The sequence below is a fragment of the Leptidea sinapis genome, chromosome 39 (genome assembly GCF_905404315.1).
Source record: "Leptidea sinapis chromosome 39, ilLepSina1.1, whole genome shotgun sequence".
Lineage (NCBI taxonomy): Eukaryota > Metazoa > Arthropoda > Insecta > Lepidoptera > Pieridae > Leptidea > Leptidea sinapis.
This window is the reverse complement of record NC_066303.1, coordinates 2,200,144-2,217,382: the sequence shown is the minus strand read 5'-3', so window position 1 is coordinate 2,217,382 and position 17,239 is coordinate 2,200,144.

The window sequence follows — 17,239 nt, the reverse complement described above, 5'->3', positions numbered from 1 at the left end:
AGTGCTCAACGCCACTAAAAAAGTTTTCACTTCAAAAAAAATATCGACGAATTGAGAACCCCCCCTTTTCTTGAAGTTGGTTAAAAATGTTATGCTTAGAAGTCATTATAACTTAAGGTAAGATGAATATTGAGTATGGAAAGAAAGCATGCATGCAGACCGAAATCGGCAGGGGGTCACTTGGTGGGTGGTTAGCATGGACAATAGATATTTATAACATATTGTGAAAATCTAATGACGACTGTTTTGTGAACTATATAAGAAGTTAAGAATAAGTTTATTTTTGTTTTTCTTGTGAGGAATCTTTAATAAGAAGAAGAAAAAAGAACACTTATAACATAATATCCTAACATCAATACTTTTCGCAGCGAACGCGATGTAAAGAATATTTTAGGTAATATTTTAACACCGTGCGTTACATTATTGTAGTTTAGCAAGGATCCCAAATTTTTTTGAAAATATAATGTAGCCTATGTCACCCGGGGAAAGCGTAGATTCCCAACAGTGAAAGATTTTTTCAAATCGGTTTAGTAGTTTCAGAGCCTATTCAATGCAAACAAACATACAATCAAATGTTTATTCTCTATAATATATATAGATATATAGAAAACATGTTTATAATACTTTGCAAAAAAATGCGTTTGCGATATTATATGCGGATAACATATAGTTTAGTGATCATTTAAAATAACGTATACTATGGGATAATTTTATTTTTTAACCATAACTTTGGATTTCTTTTTCAATAGAGGAACTATAACGAATCATGTTTTCAAATTGTATAAATTATTGAGTTAATCCTCAAATATCTTGTTTTGAATAACATAAAAGGCATTTTTTTTCTCAAAATTGATTCCTTTAAAATTGTTTTCGATTGCATTTTTTATGTACCAGACACTTCTACCGCTTCGGAAACGAATGGCGCTCTAAGAGAGAAGAAGGGGCGCAAGAAACTCTCTCAGCATTTTTCTTGCGCTCTTTTTAATCAAATATACAATATTGTAGTGTCATTGCTATTGCTATAAAATAATCATCATCTAGTCCCAGGCTGTCCGATTACTTAGATATTCAACTGTGGAGTAATAGGATTTACGACAGAGCCTTTTGTCAATAAAACATTTAAATTTATTTATAGATAATGCCTGAACAGTGGCTGGCACTTTATTATAAATGTGTATACATTTACCCTTAAAGCTTTTATGTATCTTATGAAGCCTACTAGAAAGCCTTATTTCTAGTGTTATAATAATGAAAATCACTATTAATAGCAAAAATGTGACGATTTTTGTGAACGTATATTAAATTTTCATAAATGTACTGACAATGTACAGTCATAATGTAGTATAATATTCTTTAAATTATTTAAAAATTTTCTTTTACATAATAATATAACCTTCAATAAAAACGATACAGGAAGGGTACTAACGAAAGCATTTTTCACAAGCACGTACCACTGCCTCGGCGTGAGCTTAAGCAAAAGGAATATTGGAATATGATTCACTCGAGGCCTGAGATATATAGACTGTCGAGATAGCTATAAAGTTTATGATACCCTTGTTTAACTCTACCCTACAATTAAACACTTGAATTCTACGGATAACCTTTTAAAACAAATTTAGATAAGTTAGAGTAATAGAATTTGTAGATATTATATTTTAATCTTAATTTCAAATGCACTAATATTATTAATATAATAATAAAAAGTATGAACGCAATATTTTTTGATAATCATCGGAACTCGTCAAGATTAAATTGTATTATTAATTCTTAGCACTCGCTACATTAATTATAAATTTGTATTTATGTTTGTGTTATTCTTATAATATGAACGATAACGACGACCTGTATAGCCGAGTGGTTAGTAATCCTACCTACTAAGCTAGAAGTCTCGAGTTCGAATCCCGGTAGGTGCAAGCGTTTACATGATGAGTATGGATGTTTGTTTCCGAGTCATAGATGTTTATATTTATTTATGTATGTTTATGTGTATGTTTATTTGTATTTATGTATGTTTAAGTAAGTATATTGTATTAAATATATCGTATCTTGCACCCATAACACAGGCTATATATGCCTAATTTGGGGCAAGATCTCTCGGGCAATAAGGGCAATGTCTCGTACATAGTATCCTAGAATATTGCAGTTCTGTGTGGAATCCGCACTACGAGATATATGTAAAGCGGTTAGAAACTGTACAAAAGCGGTTTCTATGGCACTTGTCCTACAGTTGCAACTTGTCTAGGCACCTTTCAAGTTATAAAGATCGTCTGCTACATTTTCGTCTCAAATCACTTCGACATCGTAGAGAAATGCTTGACACCATGTTTCTGTACAAACTTATTAATGGAATTATAGATAGCCCCGATCTTTTATCTAAAATAACTATTAATATTCCTAGGAAAGTACAAAGATTAAAGAAACCTCCTTTCAATATAAACGCAACTAAATCGAATTCGGGACAAAGCGCTCCACTATACCGATGCATGAAAAGTTACAATTCGATTCATAACATAGTCCCTGTTGGTATAGCAACCAAGAAAGGCAGAACTAAGGAAAGCTTAGAGATAGGCATTTTCTCAAATTCTATAACACAATTTAAGAAATTGGCGGATGAGACTATAAAAAATCATCTTAGTTAGTAGGTAGTTAATTGAAATATGTAAAATATGAAATTAATAGAATTATTTAATTTTTAATAATTATTTGTTTTTGTTTATTGTATTAATTTGAATTATTATTTGCTGTAATTAATGTAATGAGCTTAATTTTATTTATTCTATTGTTAGTAAATTGTTTATTTTTGTAACCTGTTATAAGTAAAAACTGTAGATTCATTTAATTATTATATTATTACTATAAAATTAATAATTTAATTATGTATATATTGTAATTTAATTTAATCGTGATTTAATTTTTAAAACAGAAATTTTTACTTTGTAATGTACTTGCTTTTTGTATAAGAATGTTATTTGCGCCTATAATTAAGGTAGCACTCAACTTGTATTTTGGTCTATATATATATATATATTTTTTCATGAATTAGTGTATACTTTGTTGGTGCAATAAATAAATAAATAAATAAAGATAATTTGAGTAAAAAAGTGTGTCAATATGTGTCAATAAGAAAAGTAAATCTAAATGTAAAAATAACTATAAAAATTATTAAAAGGTTATGAGTTATCTTAAATGGTAATTCCGCTAAGTTCTAAATTTACATGCAGAATACTGAATATATGATATTGTGAAAATGAAGTGGCAGAAGGCAGGGTGCATAGTTCGGCAGACAGATGGCCGTTGGGGCAGTAAAGTCTTCGAATGCCAACCACGTACCCCCACAAGGGAAGGCCCCCCACAAGATGGACTGATGATCTGGTCAAGATTGCCGGAATACGTTGGATGAGGGCAGCGCAGGACCGATCGTCGAGGAAATCTTTGGGGGAGGCCTTAGTCTAACAAATGACGTCTTCCGGCTGATGATGATGATGCAGAATACGCCGCTGAGAGTTAGAGAGTATACAGGTCCTCCACCAAATAATCGCCTCCCACCTAAAACTGATGAAAACAAAACCATCGCGTGAATATAACACTCATATAATAACTCATAACTTTTAAATAGTTATGGATTGGGCGATGTATATTATTTTACAACGTAATCCCAGAAAATGTACAAAACAAATGTGTTATGAAATTCAAAAGAATTGTTAAAAATGTTTGTGTGGTAAAGGTTACTATAACATAAATGACTTTCTTAATGGTACCACAGATTGGTAATACAGCGCCGCCTCAGGCATTTCAACTATTTTTTTTTGTAGGCATCCAGGCAAATGTTAATAAATATTACGAAGCACAAATATTATTTGTTTGTTCTATGATCACTAATAACATCTACAATACATATTGTATTTATTGATTTTGATAAAAATATTTTGACCAATAAAATAATTTTGATAATGTACATATAAATACTATCATGTTATGTTCAACAAATTTACATTTATTCATAAACATAGAATTTTGTATTTGTATTAGTCTATTGTTAGTTTGTCGATCAAATGAGATATTTAAATAAAACACTTTTAAAGGATTAAAACGCGTGTAATTGTAACGGTTTTACATTAGATGTTTGCGTAAAAGTTACATTTTTAGTTTTAGTTAACCCGACGTTTCAAGACCTTTCCAGTTCTCGTTTTCATGGGGACTGCAGATGAAGTGAGTCAAAGATAGTATTTGTCATAGTTGTCATTATGAAGTTTAGCGCCATTTATTTCCTCGGAGGTGGTATTTGCTGTACACAGATGGTTTTTTCAAAGAAAATACCAAATGAGATATGTTTATGTAATTATAATAGTCTTTTCGTAATCGGCGTAACGGACAGTCATGGAATCCTGGAATGTGCAGGGGTGGCCAACCAACGGGCAAAAACCATAACTAATACGAGGTCGCTCCAGGAAGTCTGCGAACACCCCAGGAATGTTCAGAACTTCTGGAAGGAGCTGGGCTGGTTTAATTACGGAAACAGGAGCCCCTATACCATCAATTCAATAGGTAGTCTTCACACCACGACCAAAACTTGGGCTCACACCGTGCTATTCACACACAGGAGTGTGATCGCCGATTTATAAGTCTTTAATACTGGACATATGCTTTTGAAAACTCAAAATACTACGTGCTGTTTCCTAATGAGACTGTTTAAACGAAAGAATCGTACGAGGGCGGTATAATGTCGGATGAGGTTTCAGTCAGTCGTTTAAGTTTTCCTATTTCGATTTGTCATTGAATATAATTTTACATTGTTTTTTCATAAATGGTAACTTACAATGCAGTACTCCATTTTTAAAGGACTCTAAGTTGTTTCTCTTCGTGATAACAGAAACCGGTAATTGATTTTATAAAGTGCCCATATACAAATAAAAAGCTTCCGGTAGCCATGTTAAAAACTGAAATACTTCCTGAAATGTGACAATAAAAGATACAAGATATAGAACGAAAAATCCCGAATTCAATTAAGGTTCTACAACGAAAATTCTGTCAGGTAAAGGAGGGACATTCTCGTATCCGATGATAAATATACATTTTTGGTTTTATGTATTTTTAAATAAAACACTTTTTAAAGAATTAAAACGCGTGTTATCGCTTGTAACTCTGTTTTTACATTAGATTTTGAATAAAAGTTACATTTTTTTATTATTATTTAAGTTAGCCCGACGTTTCGATACCTCTTCAGATCACGTTTTCAGGGGGACTGTAGTTGAATTGAGTCAAGATTGTATTTGTCATAGTTGTCATTAGAAAGCTAAGCACTATTTTAAGTATCTTAATTACCAGTGGGAGGTTCCTTTGCACAGGATACTGGCTAGCTTATGGGTACCACAATGGCGCATATTTCTGCCGTGAAGTAGTGATAACTTAAGCATTAATGTGTCTTCTGTCTGAAGGGCGACGTAGCTAGTAAATTACTGGGCAAATAATACTTCACATCTTATTTCTCAAGGTGACGAGGGCAACTGTAGTGCCGCTCAGAATTTTTGGGTTTTTCAACAGTCTTGAGCGGCACTACATTGTAATGGGCAGGGCGTATCAATCACCATCAGCTGCACGTCCTTTTTTTATAGAATAGGAGGACAAACGACCGTACGGGTCACCTGGTGTTAAGTGATCACCGCCGCCCACATTCTCTTGCAACACCAGAGCAATCACAGGAGCGTTGCCGGCCTTTAAGGAAGGTGTACTTTGCACTTGTTTTGAAGGTACCGATGTCATATCGTCCCGGAAATACCTCACAAGGAAGCTCAATCCACAGCTTTATTTACTAGGCGAGGCTTTAAGGGAAGTGTTGTCGAAGAGCGGTGATACGACAAATGGGTTTTTTTTGTGGTAAACCCGCAAACTTGAGTCTTCTAAGTAAATTGAACCTTGTCCAATTTACCCCATTCCGCGACCTTCTCGAGAGAGGACTGGATAGAAGACAAAAGTTTCTCTCAGCACCGGTCGACGATTTCCCGAGAGAGACCTGCATGGCCCGTGTGTCGTCATCACCAGTGCTGTCGTCTGCAGAACTTTGCAGTCCGGATCCCTTGGCCCAGCGCCGCAACCCAAGTTTGATTCGCCTGTTTTTTGCAGTCAGATGCTGCTTTGACTGACGAATCGTACCAGGGCTGTGATCTGCCACCGATCGGTACTACAGAACTTGGTATAAAAATATCCATGCCCTGCAGTATCACATCGGCTACTGCAACGGCACTGGCACTAGGATCATCTGAAGGGAAACAAACCTTGCCCCATGTGTAGGATGCAAAAAAGGCACGCATCCTATCCCAATCTGCTGATTTGTAGAGCCAAACGCGGCGGGTCGCTAGTGGTCTGCGAGGTGGGCGTTGGATAGGCACTACACTCCTGACCAGGCAATGGTCGGACGTTCCGAGCGGGGCGTTGACAAAGACTTGGTAACTATCAGGGTGTGTAGTCAGCAGAAGATCCAATAAGGACGGCGTGTGGCTGTCCACATCCGGGAGCCGTGTTGGCGACTCAACGACCAACGCCAATGAAAAATTATGCACAGATCGCCCTGCGTAGTCTGTGGTACTTGATCCAATCCGTAACCCAAGCCATTCAGCATTGTGCCCATTGAAATCACACAAGACTACGATTTCAGCGGAGGGGATCTGTCGAAGTACGTCATCAATTGCCGCTTGAATGCAGCCCATGAGATGATCGGTTTCTGCGTTACAAATTAAAAGTCATTCCAATGAAGAACAGCGGTTTTACTCACGGAAATACACAAGTACCAATAACGTACAATCTGCCATTAAACAAGACTGTAAACGTCATCTACAAATTCACCTCCTCATATTACAAGGGAACCATTGGAATATCGCATATCAATTGTATCAGTTATTTATATACAGAAAGTTTTAAAATTTAAATACTACTATAATATATAATATACTGACAGATATTGAAACGGCTAGACTTGTATATTCAGCTACTTTCATAGTGTCATGTCCTACGGAATTATATTATGGGAATTTTGTAACAGTTTAATTCACGACCAAGTACTATTTACACTTACTGAAAGTTAGTAATATAAAGATAATGCGATAAAAAATTCTTAGAAAAGATTTCCGAAGTTCAAGAGATTAATATGATTCGTGTATCGCAAGCAAATTTCCAGTTCCGGTGATTGATGACTGCTGTGTCATCTAAATACACTGGATATAATGCAGATTTCGCAAGTATACTTGTAATACAAAATAAATTATTTTACAAAACAATTTGCAAGACTAATTTTCGCTTCTCCTGGTGAATCTTATAATGAACTCGATGTATTAATCGACAGTTTCTTAATCAGGTGAAAAACCAGTTTATGTTATGATGAGTTTGTCAAAATTAATCCAAATACCTAAAAATGTAAACCATTACATTTTCTTATGAAATTAAAGTATGAGACGAGCAGGACGTTCAGCTGTTGGTAATTGATACGCCATGCCCAATACAATGCAGTGCCGTCAGGATTCTTAAAAAATCCAAAAATTCTGAGCGGCACTAGAATTGCTCTCATCACCTTGAGACATAAGATGTAGTCTCTTTTGCCCAGTAATTTCACTAGCTCTTTAAGACACCCTTCAGACCGAAACACAATAATGCTTACACATTACTGCTGCACGGCAGTAAAAGGCGCTGTCGAGCCTCCCACTGGTGTTGAATATTATCAAGATAATTATTATTGTTCTGCTACTCTTTATAAAGAGTGGCAGTACTGGAATGCAACACGACTTTGTTCGTTGGTGTGACAAATAATACATTATCGTCTCTCAAATTGACCTAACAGTGACATATTTATTTACTTCAGAATAGTTTTTTTTTTGAATAAGTCGTAAATTTCTATAGCTTTGCCGTCTGTACACACTTGAAAATTAAAAACTAATTCATTAAATAGCTTTAAATTTCCAAACCGTGCGGATGTTTTGGCATATTCCAAAAAAATTACATGGAGAAGATATGCAGAAAGTAAAAAGGATAACAATCTAATTTGTACAAATTTAATTTGGACCAAAATTTATGCACGATTCGGGACTCCGGTTCCGTTCTAGCGCTATTAGTAAATCTGCTTCAGCTCTCGGGCTATGGCTCCCAATAATCGCATATTAGGATATTGACTTTGATTCAGTTACAGATAGAGATTCTTTGATTTATTATTTACTTACTGTATTTAAAAACGTCTACGTGACACACGGGTATGTAGGCTATAATTGCAAACTCGTAACATTAAAAACCCTCGCCTTCAGTCAGGCTTGTTAATGACTTCACGTTTGCAAAAACCTACTTTCCACCCTTGTCTCACAATGTACATGAGATAGTATTGCTCTAACATTTTGAACTACTTATATTTCTCAATAAAAATATAAGAATCTCACATTGTAATCGTTTATTTAAGATACAATTTCGTTGCAATTTCCAAATAGAAGCACGCGAATTGGATCGTATCAATTTACTCTCGTTTACCAAATAGCTATTCAATTTATACTGTGTGTCACCAGGAAGTTGTCTCGAAGAAGTGTTATTATACTGAAAACGCGACGCGACGTCTCAAACAGGACTGGCTTGAAGTGTTCGCCAATTTCAGGGTTGTGACTAATCAATAAAAGATTTAAATAAAACATTTTATAAAGGAATAAAAACGCGTGTAATTGTAGCTGTGTTTTTACATTACATTTTGCGTAAAAGATACATTTTATAATTATTCTAGTTAGCCTGACGTTTCTTAATCTTTCTAGAGCACGTATTCAGGGGGCACCCGTTTTAATCCTTTATAAAGTGTTTTATTTAAATGTGTAACACTCGTGTTAATGAAAATACAATAAAATAATTAATTTAATGTTTGAACATAAAAATTAAATAAATGTTTTTGGTATTTCTTATTGAACAAAACACGATATTACATACTTCCTGATGATAAGTGGTCAACACCAGCTGTTGCAACACCAGAATAATAAAGGTATTGACAGCCCTAAATGACGATTTAAGTTTTCATGTAAGTGAACCTTACGTCATATCGATCCCCACTTTTACACAGGCATCGTACTCTTACTACCAGGCGAGCAGCAAGCACGTTTCCATTTCCTATTCCATAAAAAAACTCTCAAGTGCGAGTCAAATCATCCCATGAATGATTCCGTACCATTGCATCGTTAAGATGTAACACTACGTAGTATTAAATACTTTTGTTAATAATAATAATAATAACCTTGTGAAAGCTGAAATAGACAAATTGTCGAAGTACCTAGACTTAGCACATGAGGTTACTGACATGTGGGATGTTGATTCAACAATAATTGTCCCAATAGTCGTTTCCGTTAACGGTCTTATAGCAAAGAGCCTCGACCATCATCTCAACAGGCTCTCACTTAATAACTAGATAAAGGGTTAGTTACAGAAAGCAGCTGTTTTGGGAACGGCACGCATCGTGCGGAAGTTCCTCAGTCTGTCGCCCTAACCACCGGCGGAATTGTCGTGAACCAACACCGGCGGGACTCTATTTTTTATAATTATATTTGTAATATTGTTTTTTATAAATATGTTATGTATATAAATGTAGAAAATAAGATGAAATTTTAATAAAGAGAATAATAATTGACTCACTTCCACGCAACCCAGATTACCCCCAGGAATGTTAAGCATAGCTTGTACTGGGTGCTAAATAACGATATCTTATATCATTAAACGAGCAATTCTTGTATAAATAATATAATCTGAATCTCGGAAACGGCTCCAACGGTTTTAATAAAATTTAGTATACAGGGGATTTTGGGGATCGGGGAAAGAAAGGTTTCATTAAAAAAAATAGTTTTATCCGTGTTTTAATGAGAAACAGCTACAATAACATTAGAATACAAAGGTAAATTTCGGTACTATAAACAAGACTATAATAGACCAGATGGGACATTGGGTGATCCGGAAAGCAGAAGACCTTGGTTAGAATCCAGATATCCTATTAGTTTTTTTTTTGTTCAAGTATTGTACATTCTTAAAAATCCGAAAATATAATGAAATAATGATATTTATTCAGCATTTACACTTTGAGTTGTCAAAAATTGTAAACAAATTAAAATCTAAATTATAATACTCATTATATATTGCGAATGTCTTCGATAACTTATACGCCTAGATGACTCTATCTAGATAGAGTCTCTTGCTGCTAGACAACCGATGAAAAAGATTTATCACTTTAGTGTGCGTGACAAGCTACATCTTACACTCGCGAATTGTATGTCACTTTGAGTTAGTGGGGGTGCATTGCTCTCACACTCAAGAGGTCTCACACCAACTTTCAACTTCAATTTTTTCTCGACGTCTTCACAGCTGTCACAGTTTATCTAGCAGTATAAGTGATCTAAGGTGAATGTGAATTAAAAATCATCCAAACGCTTTTGTCATTGAGGTAATAACTTACAGTGTAATAAGCCCTTTTAATTTTAGTTATTGATTATCGATTTAAATCTATCAATGACAGTCCTTGCAAGCAAATACGTATTTTACTATAAGTGCGGACATCCACCTACATACTTATCCATACAAATATATATAACATGACACGGATACATGACACGGATGCAGACATTTAAATTCATCATATAAATATTAGCACCTACCGTGATTCGAATCTGGGTATCCCTATCTTATTAATTCTGGGCCATATGGGTCGTAAAGAAGAGAGCCATAAAAATTTATAAGAAATTTATGATTTGGATTTCCCTGTATTAGCTTTAAAAGAAACAAGAAACGGTGTTATAACACTATGTAAAATATGCTATGTTATATTATAATCTAGGAAATATTATGATCTAAAGGATTTTTTATAACAAATTTAAAACCACCTACCAAAATTTAAAAAACAAGTCAACATCTAAATAATAATAATATAGCCTTTATTAATGATTTTCCATTTGATTTTCTACATTTTAGTGTTAGTATGTTAGTACGGTTAGTCGACAAACATGATTATTTTATTATTAACTTTTATGTTAGTAAGTTATAATGCATGCACTATGTAAGTTTTCTTAATAATTTTCAAATGGATCCCAGTTGGGTAAGGCCTCCTCCATTCCTCTCTATTTTTTCCTTTTTCGAGCCAGTTAGTTCCGCTAATCTCTCTAATCTCATCGGTCCACCTGTGGTCTGTCCACATTTCTCTTTCCTGCAGGTCCCTTCCATGTTGTGGTCTGAATGGTCCATCTAAATAAATAACTGTAAAATTAATTAAAAAAATATTACAATTAAAATTAGTTTAATTTTTAATACTAAGCCTCTAAGAATGACGATACAAATTAATATTTGAGCTAAAATTGGAGAGAGTAATGCCCTAACTCGTCATTTATTGAAGAAAAAGAGTTCCAACCCCAGGGGAACATCGCCTTTTATAGACACCTCCATCCTCGCCTCTTTTGACACTCTTTTTTCTTAGCCTCACCTGTATGTATATTTGTTTGTAACCGACTCATTTGGGCGCGATTTGATCAACTTTAAATGGCCAGATTTAGTTTAAACTTCGTAAATTTATCCAAGACCGATGACAATACATTAATATGGTAATGGTTTTGTTAATTTTTATATATTTTTCATCTATAGTCAGTAAGGCATTCTTCAGTCCGATTTGGATTATATAAACAGATGGTGTCTCATAAACAAAATGAACCTTAATGCAAAGAAATGTTTATCAATACAATTTACAAGAAATAAAAAGAAAATTATTCCCTTCGCATACTGTATCGAATATACCAATAGAAAACTGTCAACTGGTGAATGATTTAGGAGCTCTAATGGACAAAAACTTAAGCTTTGTTGAACTTACCGCATTCAACGCAACCTTACTCGATTTTTGGCTTGAAACTTGGGTTGCGGCGCTGGGCTCAAAGTATCCGAACTGCAAATTTCTAAAGAGGAAATATAACCGTGCCTCCAGATTCTTTAAGCGGCAAAACACCCGGTCGAAATCAAAGCACGTTGTCAAAATCGGCGAGCAGCTTTCCAGTTACAGTTACACTTACAGTTACAGTTAAAGCTGCTCTTGGTAACTTCAACCAGCCGTTGAAGAATGAGAAAGCCGATCTACTGTGCGCTCTTTTCGCCACCAACTCGACTCTTGACGACAACGGAAAAACACCGCTGACCATCCTGCGTTGTCAGAGCTCAATGCCTGAAGTACAGTTCAGACAGAAAACTGTTCGGCGAGCTCTGTTTTCGTTGGACGTCAGGAAGTCGAGCGGGCCGGATCGCATTTCTCTAATCGAGAAATGCAATGCAAGAACAAAAAAAGCAAAAAATTCACAAAGCGGCTAAGGAAGTTTCCACTCAAAAAATTACCTGGTGACAGCCCTAAAGCAGGCTATACTACGGAGAATAAAACGCGTATGTCTCAACCTCGCCTTAGCGGAATTCTACAGGCCCTTAGCGAAATGTACTCATTCTGAGAAAGGAAAAGTTGGAAGAAATGTTAAAACAATAATTGAAAGGCATTTCGAAGAAGGTTTTTAAAAGAGGAATAAAATAATAATTTAAAGCAGATTGTTACAAAACCAAAGTTTTTCCTTCAATACTTACAATTATGAATTCTTTACCTACTGATATATTCAAAGATCTAGCAGGCATTTTACATAATGATGTCATTTAGTATAAGAATAAATTTTCAGTGGTGCAAATAAATCTGTACGTAGTTTTAGTGGAATAAATTTAGTTAATTGTTTAAATTATTATGATATCAAGCGATACCCACAAACTGGCGGTTTACCTAACAAGATTGACGCGATATTATATCTCCTAAAAGCCTTTCTGCCGTGAACAAGTAATGTGTAAGCATTATTGTGTTTCGGTCTGAAGGGCGTCGTAGCTAATGAAATTACTGGGCAAACGAGTCTTAACGTCTCATTGAGACATAAGTGTCTCAATGAGACGAGCGCGATTGTAGTGCCGATCAGAATTGGAACCGGTACTACATTGTAATGGGCAGGGCGTATCAATTACCATCAGATCAACGTCTTGCTCGTCTCGTCCTTTTCTGACATACATTTCTTCATTTACTCCAGTTGTTTAAAATATTATTGATCAATAGGCAGCAGTGTAAACATTTTTTTTTAAGCTGCGTATTTTGAATTAAGAACCTGATTTGGACAGTCACATCAGTGGAGTAGCAGTTAGGTATTTTCTTAAACCTTGACGAAAACCTTGTAACGGGTACCCTTACTAATGAGGGTACATGAAAATTTTAATGTTAGGATGGAATAATGTATAGATAGATAATTATAATGTTAAATGATGGCTTCAAAGTTTGTGATCTTATTTACTGGGTTGGAGTTGGTAATGTTATGAACTAAAAACTATGTTACGATAGTATGAGGGCCTTCGTTTCCGCAATTTTGAATGACTACTGGCTAGTTACTTGAACCAGCGCAGCTCCTGACAGAAGTTCAAAACTTTCCTGGGATGAACTCGCACTTTCAAGGATGATTGCCGGTTACATTCCATAAATATATTAGCGACCATTTCGACTTCGACCAGATAGCCTTTGCACTAAGGGATTTGTTTAAAAAGTTGTTTCATTCATTATTTAGGGGGCAAACCATGGTTCGCCGTGTTTGCTTAAGCTGACGAGTCATCGGGTTAGTCTGGCAGATACAGTATCGCTTATTTCAAATGTCTGTTATTCTCGCAAGATGCAAGGTTAGCCAATTCTAGATAATTGCTAATAATAGAGGTTAGCTATTTACGTATTTGGCTAAAGAGTAATGGCAAAGCGGCGTAAGGCTTGCTGTTTTTTTTTTGCGATATGAACCACAATATTCATGGTCTTAAAGTTGATGATACAGTTATAAAGTTGTCAGAATTTTGGTAAGGGTTCGTTAGATTGGTAACACGCATAGATCAACGCTGTGGTAAAGACAAGTGCAAGCCAGCTAACACTAAATACATTTGAAGAAAATTCCTACATTGAACCATTGACTTTTCTTCTGAGATTTTCGGCAGCGGAATTCTCGACTACTTTAGACTCGTATTGGAAGATAAAGCGGTGCGAGGGTAGTCTTATGTGCATACTTAATTCATGTAACAGCAAGCCATCGCCGGTTGCAAAACCAATTTCTGAACGGTTTGCGTAAATTCTCATTTTTTATTTATTCAATAAATTCCGCCAACAAGGTATTCACTAATATAAACATATTAAAAAACAGTAACATTCATATAGTAAGTGATGCCTCAATTATAGGCGAAAATAATATGCTATTCAATTAAATTAAGCAACAAATTAAAATAAGAACTGCAGTATATTATATATCTACGAATATAATCTTAATATGAATTAACACAAAAATAGACTCTTAAAAGAACCATTTTTATCTTTTTTTAAATTGAGTAAATTGTGATCAAATGTATCGACTTCATCGCGATGTCTGTTATGTTCCCTGGTAGTTTTATTCAAGTATGAGAAATAAACTAAATTAGAGCCTGCATAGGTACAGAGAAAAGGATTCTATTTCTTACACGCTCTTCGTTGAGTTAACTGACTTAGTTCTTTTGGAAGATTCAAAATTTTCTTTTCTTTCATGCCTCACAGAGTGGATTTTTTAGCTATAATGTTTCATCATCAACATAAGCTATAGATGTTTCGTACAAATAAATTACTTTGACTTTGACAACGCATTATGTCCCTGAGAGGTTGTTTTTCGGTTTCCATATCGTGAGCTTCTTGCCCGTTCGCCATCTCTTATTTAGGGATTTAGTCGTAGGAATCTTTAGTAAATAGATTCCGACTGAATGGACCGTTGAGTTCGATGTTTACGTAAAGTTAATCTTGGGAAAGTTCTAGTACAAAATATTTGGATAAAACCTGATCTGCAGCTAATTATAAGTGATGTTATGGACTATAGTCACCTACCAAATAAGCCCCAATTTCTTCCAAAGACAATCAATATACAAGAAAAAACTAATATTGTCGTGAAGTAAAATATAAAACATTACATGTGTATTAAGTACAGTACAGTAAGCCGTATTATGAGTAAAATAAAATGATGCAACAGAAAAATTACAATACTTATTTCAATCACAGACTAGTAAAAAAATAAGGACTCCCTTGTCACCTTACATAACAGTGTAGCACCAAAACAAGCCGATTAACGTGTAAATACATAGCCCCATGCATACACTACTACAGGCCGATAGGCGACCATTATGAGAATTGTCATCGTCTGAGAGTTTGCGTCTCAATAAAATATTTTAAAAATGCCGTCGTGCGTTGTGAAAAAGTGTAAAAACGATACTTTATAAGTATTTTTGGCCATATATGATTATTTAAGGGGGAAAAAAAGTGTTACTAGTATCCCTGGTAACCGCACACACACTAGCATAACGGTGCTTCACTTGCTAATGTCACGGCGTGGAGTCCTTCTTTTTTTACTCGTCCGTGATTTCAATAACATATTCAATTACTTACATGCCCTTTCCAATAACATTTTATTGTTATGCTTAATGCTATTTATGTTATATTATATGTCCCAAGGGTATTCCTGTCATATTTTTGAATGTAATGTTATGTGTAGGGTCGTCGGAAGTACGTGATCTTTTACGTAGTTATTGAAATTGAACATATAAGTGTGTGACTATTACATTTCTTATGCCTTAACTTGTTACTATCGAGCCTTTTTAGCTTTGTTACGGTTTTCAATCATCCTACTAATATTATAAACGCGAAAATTTGTAAAAACATATGCATATATGTTTGTTACTCATTCACGCAAAAACTACTGAATGAATTTCGATGAAACTTTACAATAGTATAGCTTGCACACCAGAATAACACATAGGCTATAATTTATAAATCTATAGTGTGAATTATCCAAAATATAACGATAAGTATTTTAACTTTTATCATCGCGGAACTTTAGCATTGTAATTATTATGACGGGTAATCACGACATTTATTTTATTAATTTGATGCCGATTTTTCGATCCAATTGCATGAATCGTGTTCACGGCGGGACTGCGGATGCGGCGAGAAACACTTGGCACATTGACACTTGACACTAATAGTACATCGATCTGTCCACTTGGCGCCTAGTTAGTTTTGGTCTTTGATTCCCTAATTAAGTCTTAAAGTGACGAGCGCAGTAGCAATGCTGGGGGGAGTTTTGAGATCAATCAATATCACTTACTCTCAGGTTTTTTTTTTATATGATAGGGGGCAAACGGGCAAGAGGCTCACGGACTGGGGAGAGGTGAGGCAAACGCCCGTGGACAACCGCAACATCAGGTGTGTCAAGAAATGCGTTGCCGGCCTTTAAGGTGGGAATTTTCTTTTTTTTTTGAAGGTCCCTAAGTCGTATCTGTTCGGGAAGACCGCTGCCGGTAGTTGATTCCACAAAGTGGCTCTGCGAGGCAAGAAATTTCGAAGAAAACGCGCGGTTGTGGAATGCCAGACGTCTATGTGATGCGGATGGTACTTTGCACGTAATGTCCGATGGTGGAATTCGGCCGCTGGAATCAACCCGAACAGCTCCTCTGAGCACTCCCCGTGATAAATGCGGTAGAAGATGCAGAGAGAACCCACATCTCTACGCAATGCTAGAGAATCAAGCCGATCTGAGATGACTTGATCGTCGATGATTCGAGCCGCTCTTCATTGTATGCGGTCAAATGGAAGAAGCTGGTACTGGGGAGCACCCGCTCAGAGGAGAGAACAGTACTCCATGTGAGGCCGAATTTGCGCCTTATAAAGTTGCAGGCGGTGGCTTTTAGTGAAGTACTGTCTCGCCTTACTGAATACACCAAGCTTTTTAGAGGCCAGTTTGGCCTTCTCTTCCTAGTGACCACGGAACTGAACGTCGCCATCGATGCCAAGTATGCCAATACAGGCTGTGGCAGTTAGAGGAGTTATCTCGAATCGAGGGCATACGACAAAGGGAGACTTTTTAGTGGTGAACGCACAAACTTGTGTCTTCTTGGGGTTGAATTGGACTAAATTTTGTCGGCCCCATTCCGAGACTTTGCAAAGCATAGTCTCGATTTCAGACACAAGTTTGTTCCGGTTCTCGTCGTCGCTATCTCGGGACATATTGGCACGGCTGGTGTAGGAAGCATACCCTATGTTGTCGTCTGCATAGCAATGAATATTGCTGATTTGCAGCATATCATTGATATGCCGAAGAAACAGCGTAGGGGATAGCACACAGCCTTGCGGGACACCAGCGTTTAAGGG